The 7,500-nt window shown below is 47.5% G+C and overlaps 1 protein-coding gene across 13 annotated transcripts in view; it reads left to right on the top strand.

The window, feature by feature from the left end:
• Positions 1-7,500, top strand: part of LOC139763203 (1-phosphatidylinositol 4,5-bisphosphate phosphodiesterase delta-4-like) — a 152,831-nt gene that overhangs the window by 75,695 nt on the left and 69,636 nt on the right. The window contains exon 1 of one of the 13 annotated variants that reach the window (XM_071688968.1): positions 4,896-5,022. The exons of the other annotated variants lie outside the window; for them this stretch is intronic. The gene's annotated coding sequence lies outside the window, so the exon portion shown is untranslated. Of the gene's footprint in view, positions 1-4,895; positions 5,023-7,500 lie in introns of those variants that run through there. 13 annotated transcript variants of the gene reach the window in all.

Consider the following 7,500-nt stretch of genomic DNA (forward strand, 5'->3'; position numbering starts at 1 on the left):
TCATTTACACATCCCTGAACACTACTTGCCATTACGCTGTTTGTCCATCACAAAGCTATTCAGACCGACTGTCCTTGAGCGCTAGTTGCAGTACGATCGCTGACGACGATAGTGCGACCTTCGGATATGATGGTGTGAGGTTCGACCTGATCCTCAGGGTTAGGTCAAAGGGTCTCTTAGTCGTACTCAAGGGTCGTACCGTCGTGCTTAAGAGGATACTACCAATCGGAAATAGTAGACGTATGGGCGGTCGCAAAAATTGACTTAACCAGCGCATTTGCGTTACGCAGGCGATGGCGCTGTTGTGGCGCAGCCGCGCCACTCGGAACCAGGTCCCTCATGAAGCCTCTCCCCCGTATTAGCAACATAACTGGCTCCATTAACTAATTTGCAGAAGTTACCCGATGCTCTCGTGGGGCGAGGATACTTCTCCTCCGCCAGGAGAGCCCCCGTGAGATAATCAGACGAGCGTTCTGGGTTTGACGAAACCTTCCTACCTCCGTCAACTACTCCATTTCGTGTATATATATATATATATATATATATATATATATATATATATATATATATATATATATATATATATATATATTGGAAAGGATCACAATTTTGCGCGTGATTAAGATATTCCTATGAGTCCACGGGGAACTTAACGTGTTTCATTTTCCCCGTGGACTCATAGTAATATATATATATATATATATATATATATATATATATATATGTGTGTGTGTGTGTGTGTGTGTGTGTGTGTGTGTGTGTGTGTGTGAGTGAGTGTAATGCTGTTACTTAGGTTTCCAGAGCGTAACTGTAGACCCTAAAGTGGGTTTTGTTCCCGTGGTTGTGTGTTTGTTTGCTACCTAGCCACCACCATTTCCTAGGCCAAGCAATACACACGGTAAGCCGTTGCGTCTTGTGATTACTTTTTGGCTTTTGTTTCTCTTTTTTTTTTCCGATCGTACAAATGTCTAGCACAGACGAGGGTTTCGGTAGGGGCGTTGTTTGGCGTGACGTAATACGTTGTTCCTTTAGGAAATTTGTGATGTGTCTAGTTTTACATTTGCTGTCCTCCCCTTCCCCTTTGTGTGACCATTAATTTCGATCATTTCTGTTCCACATTGATCTGTTCTTCTTTCCCACCCTACCGTCCTCATTGCTACTCCGTGCATTTCTCCCCTTCCCTCCTTCATCTACCTTCTAATTATCATCATCGTGTCCCCCCCTCCCATATCCGGCCAACCTTGACACGAACCATATACCACACGCCTCGACCAGCCACGGACGGGATCCGGGAAAGCAAGAGCGTGTTTGGCATTTCCGTGAGGTTTGTGCCCCCTGCATTGCCTTCCCCAGGCAAGTGTGTGGGGGGCAGACGCCGAGGCAGCGCGTTGCGGCGCTCAGCATGCTGCTGCTACCGCCACAGACTCTGGGGCGAGACACTGATGCACACACACATACACTCCCTTACTGCTCCCAGGAGAGAGAGAGAGAGAGAGAGAGAGAGAGAGAGAGAGAGAGAGAGAGAGACAGAGAGAGAGAGAGACGGCACTCCCTGGGAATCGTAATTCGAAACCCGGAATACATGGGCTTGCCGTCTTGGATCACACGGGGAGAGCCGAGGTCCTCCCTCATCGGTACCACACTGTAAGCCCGCGTATGAAGACCAGTGATAATCCATCGTATCCTCCAGACAAAAACGCTTGGCTTCCCGTAGAGAGAGGGTGTCTGGTGTGCAGGATGTGTCACAGGCGGACGTGTAAGTTCTACAGATACGAGACTCCTTCTTTTTTTTACCACACGGGAAGGATAGAAAGGTTGAATAATACCGAGGGTTAATGTTTGTAAGAAAAAAGATCGTCCGTCAGTCAACATTGACATAATGTCCGGTAATGCTCTTGGGTCTTGGAAATGCCATTAGGGGCTTCTTTCCTTGTGTGTGTGCGAAAGCTTTTGTGTGTCTTAGTGTTCAGTGCATGAGAGAAAATGCTGAATTCTTCATGAGGCTTGGTATTATTAAGCTTTAAGTGCAAGACTGTGTGACCCGTGGGTATGATAGCCATGCCATCATACCTCGGGGTTCACATGGGTCGTACAGTTGTTATCATGGGTCGTACAGTTGATATCATGGGTCGTACAGTTGTTATCATGGGTCATACAGTTGTCATGGGTCGCACAGTTATCATGGGTCGTTCAGTTGTTCACATGAGTCGTACAGTTGTTATCATGGGTCGTACAATTGTTATCATGGGTCGTACAGTTGTTCACATGGGTCGTACAGTTATTATCATGGGTCGTACAGTTGTTATCATGGGTCGTACAGTTGTTATCATGGGTCGTACAGTTGTTATCGTGGGTTGTACAGTTGTTATCATGGGTCGTACAGTTGTTCACATGGGTCGTACAGTTGTTCATATGGGTCCTACCTTCGTGCTCGAGCGGTTAGAGTGATCTAGTGAGTTCAAGTCAGCTACCAAGTCCTTAGGATGAGGACGCGAAGCACCGGACACAGACCTCGAGTGATCCATCTGTGCAGACGGTAGCCTCGCCGGAATTCCAGCTGTGGGAGTACATTTGCCCAGTAGCCAGACGGAGGGCCCGTTATCTCCCGTGCCGGACCTCACAGGCTGGAAACCACACTGCTACGATAGGTGGTCGGGTGGTTCCGTACGTCAGTATTTCGTCCTTAGTGATGCAATCAATGTCTAACCTGTACCAAACCCTTCACAAACATCGCTTATCGGCCAACTGTAAGTCACTAGAAGTGAGGTTTGTAACTGGCACTCCGCATTAGCTACCGTCTACCACACGCGCCACTCAATACCCACGATCTTGTCTCTCTGTACACATGTCTTGAAAAGTGTCTGACAGGGCTGTATCCTCCGTCACGTGCGAGTACGTGAGAACTCGCATAGCACCACCGAGGTGTAGGATTGAATAACTTAAACTCATGTTGCATCGATCCTCACTCGTTGCCGAGGCAGAGTTGAACTACAGAATATGGGCTTCTCGTAGAGATGGAATCTCGGAAGATTCCATCGGTTGGTTCTGCTGTAGGTGTGAATTCACTTTTGTTCGGAAGTGTCTGTCAAATGACTGAGTGTTGAACACCTTTACGTCTGTATGTGGGGGGGGGGGGGTGACCAGGTCCCTTTTACAGTCGAGTGATGTAAACCCGAATGAAACTTTAGACAAATGCACGCAAGGTGTCGAAGCTTCATCTACCTCGTATAACTCTTCACCTCCCCTCCCATCAGAGAATAAACAAATAGATAAATGAGTAAAGTCCCTGCTGCTAGCAGTCTCACAACATGGTTGGTAGGTAACCAGGTGCATATTCCCCTGGGACCACTTGTTCAGCTGCGACGTGCTGCTGTTGCCTGGCCGGAGTCAGCGAAACACGGGTTGTCGTCAAAACAACTTGTCCTTCCGGGTGATTCCTCCTACAGAATTCCTCCATGTTTTGGATGGCTCCTTTGAAGATCTTCACCATCGACACACACACACACACTGTGCCTCGTATATGTGTTCCAACAGTGCCACCCAACCTAGCCATGAGTGAGCCAGCCTCTTCCTTAATAAAGGTCATTGCTCCCAAGGCATTTCCTCTCGTGCACGCCTGAGCTCACCAAAGCTCTCCTTTGCATTTTGCAGGTTTCAGCACCACTGGAGTTACGTAATTGAAACAGCCCTCATCTGCGGACAGTAGTCCAAGTAAGGCAGTCCCTTACGTTTATGGTCTTTCGACACAGCCATCGCAGTTCATAGTAAATTAGCCAAAGGTGCCTTCCATCTGGCCATGTCCTCCGTGCCACAGTGTCTTAACAGACTGAAACCTGATGTCAGAAATCATTACAGACGAGAGTGGATACACGAGTTTAATACAGTGATATAACATACTTCAGCTCGATTAATAACTGTCTAAAGGTTTATGGTAATACTGTAACACTCATGCCATTAGAGGTCAGTTTTTTGATCGGAGCATATCTTGGGCAGCGCTCTCTTCAGATGAGGATCAGGGCTGGCCTGTGGGTGCACTTAGAGACAGAAGACCTGCAGCCATACGTAGTTTGGTGAGACCTGTATCACAGTGGATCTCTGCAGAGACAGGTTGTAAGCCTGACGCTAGTGGAGGTTATCTGGTGTAGAACGTACGACGCAGGCACGATTGATCTGTGCCGGTATCCCCGGCAAGTGTGTGTTGTGCACCCCATTGCTCAGGTTTATATACCCCCCCTGGCCTGACCCTTGTATTCTACGTATCTCTGACAAACCGTTTCCGCCCCTTGTTGTTTCTTCCAAGAGATGATGAAGTCTTCACTTAGTATTTGACAAGAAAATTACATACACTCTCATTGCCTGTGTGTGGAGAAACATACGTAGCTTTCGTTTTGAACCAGTCATTTTTCTCATTAGTGTTTTCATTTGCGACAGAAGTTGAATCCTCGTATATATAATGGCTCCGTGTTCATGTCATTGTTTGTTTGTATATGTAAGGTAAACATATGTGGCCTTCTGTTTGTGTTGGATGTTTATACTGACTCCAAATAGGTGTATCCTCATCCGTGATTAACTTTGGAAGGTACGTAAACACAGGGTGGGACAATATTCCAAACAGCTGTTGCTTGTGAATCCATAAATAGAACTCGTAAAGCATTTCCCGCTCGGGGTGTTCGTCATGCCACCTGCCCTCCTAGTCCACTCTTGTTTGTGAGGTACTCACGTATGTTTGACCCCATGTAGGCACGCCACTCTCTATGTGCACAAAGAAGTATTATATGTAAACACAAGCACCCGTAGCAAACGCACGCAGGGGCGTGCACAAGAGTTCACACACACACACACACACACACACACACACATGGGGCGGCGTTCCTGGCGTGAGTGGCGGCGGTAGTTGCCGTGGCGGTGGTGGTGGCGACGCTGTGGTTGCCCGTCCGGATCATCTTCAGTGTAGAAGCGACAGCTCCAGAGGGCGGAGGGTCGCACCGGGCCGTTGGACGCGCCAACCTTCAGGTTGTGTCGGTAAGCTATGACGTGTGGCCCTGCTTGTGACAGCCTCGGTCGTGGACGGACGAGGATCTGTCAGCTTTTGGTGCCGACGTGTGCACGGAGAGTTTGATGATCCGCTTATGCAGAGGTGAAGGAGGCGAGGCTCGTATATAAGTGGTGATGGTGGTACAGTGTGCCGCGTATGCCTGCACGGACGGTCAGGCAGGCAGTCATGACCTGACACGGAAAGTTCCTCGTTTTGTGGAATGCTGACCAAGGAATGCAGTTTTAGTGAATCGATTTTCTCTTTTTTTTTTTCTTTTTCAATACCCAAGAATAGATACGTAACTGCAGATTGTTTTCTGCGGGTTCTTTACGAGAGTTCGAAAGTGACGTGAAGTGTCGTTGATCGATGAGTGTATGTTGCGGGATCCATACGAATCCTGCTGGAAGGAGGAGGAGCAGCAGCAGCGAGAGGCCCTAGACTCTCAGGGAGACGGAGGGTGTAGCCAAGGACTCAGCCACCTCCACGCCCATAAAACCCGTCCCGTGCCTCCCCTCCCACCCAGCGGCCGGACGCATGCCGCGGCACCTAGTCGATTCTTTTTTTGTGCTTTTGTGGCGGCAGGAGGCCCCCCCCCCTCACACACACACACACACACACACACACACACACACACACACACGGAGGGACGGACACTGGAGGAGCCAGGTTGGATGTGGGGGCTCGAGAAGCAGCAGGATTGGCTGAGACTTAAGGTGGAAAGGGGGAGGGGGAGGAGGGTAGGGTTAGGACACACCCGTCTCGTAACTCCTGGGCCACACAGGGAGGAGCATAGTTCAGGGTCACGGAGGAAGGGACGTTTTCAGGACCTGAGAGCAAGAACACGTTTCAAGGGGGCCAGACAGAGAGCACACAGGGGTGATAGAACTTCGAGGGACGTTAAAGAACCCCTTAGTCTGAAGTAGTACCTGGGAATCTTGAGACCGGCAGGTAGTCAAGACTTAGCCGCCCACCCGGTTGTGATTTCGAACGCACTCCAGGTTGATTTTTTTTTTTCCAGTCGTCGTGAGCTGTCTGACAGTGCTGGGCCTGACCGACCAGGCCTTCCTCACCTCCCGTAGTGGTAAATCGCGTGCATCCCTCTTGCTTTGCTTCTGGAAGTATTCTTATTGACATGTGAGGTACTCCACCTCAAGCTTGGGAGGGTCTACTGTTTTGTGTTCTTCTTTTTTCCCCTGCGCCAGTTTCTTGAGATCACTCTTGGTAGTTCCAGCGAAGAAGACCTGGAGACTGAAAATTGTTGTAGATATGGACGTCATGAACATTTCGGTAGTCTGTACAACGAAAAATAGTCGTTCCCTTTTCTTTGTCTTTGTCTTTTAACTGGTAAAGTAGGCGATTAGTTTTCTTGCTTAAAAGGGCTTTCCCGTATACGTCGAGTTACCCTCGTTAAGAATTACTAGGGACGTATTTCTGGGTAAGAGAAATGTGAGCTAATGAAAACTGTTGCCAGCAGTGGCGAGGACACATACGACACCGGCCTATCTGGACGATGACAGTTGTTCAAGACCCTTTAAAACCAGTGGGTATTGCTATCAGACATGGTAACTTTACAGTGTATCTATGTGGGAAAACCAAGAGGAGTTATTGGCAGACCTACAACAGCGGAAATGCTCATACGTTTTAGAAAGCAAGAGGAGTTATTAGATGTCTATAACTTCAGCAGAAACACTCGAGTGTCTTTTAGAAAGCAAGAGGAGTTATTAGCAGATGTCTATAACTTCAGTCAGCAGAAACACTCGAGTGTCTTTTAGAAAGCAAGAGAAGTTATTAGATGTCTATAACTTAAGCAGAAACACTCGAATGTCTTTTAGAAAGCAAGAGGAGTTATTAGCAAATGTCTATAACTTCAGCAGAAATACTCGTACCTTTTAGAGAGCTAGAGTTGTTAGCAGGTATACATAACTTCAGCAGGCATGCTCACGTCCGGTTAAAACCAAGAAAATTTTTTATGTAACTGTATTATGTTGCTTTGTTTCTCTCTAAAAGCAAAGAGGTTATAGCCAGACATAACATGGTTGTTGCTGGCTCCTAGAACCTGGTGAAATTATTATCAAACATAAGTAACTACAAGTATTTCGGAATTATCAGACAAATGGCTTCATAGTATTAACGTCCAAGTCTTCGCAAGCGGATAAATCGTTAGACAATAACATTAAGGGCTGAAGTGCTCCTTTCTGCTGCAGGCAAAGAATTATCATGGAACTTATTTTCTTTGATGTTGGAGGCTCCAGTCACGGAGAAAAGTCCACATCAAGGCCGGGCCTTAATTGAAATATAGAGAGAATAATGAGAAGGGGAAAAGAAGAGACAAGGGAAAGTATGTATGAATTTTGGAGGAAGTGAAAAAAAAAAACTGTGTTTTGAAACGTGCCAGGTCATAGTTTGTGGGAAAGACACGAGGAAGTAGAGAATGCCAAAACTTCGACGTGTAGGGAAAGAAGTTC

This window comes from Panulirus ornatus, chromosome 46 (assembly GCF_036320965.1).
Source record: "Panulirus ornatus isolate Po-2019 chromosome 46, ASM3632096v1, whole genome shotgun sequence".
In the NCBI taxonomy this organism is placed as follows: Eukaryota; Metazoa; Arthropoda; class Malacostraca; order Decapoda; family Palinuridae; genus Panulirus; species Panulirus ornatus.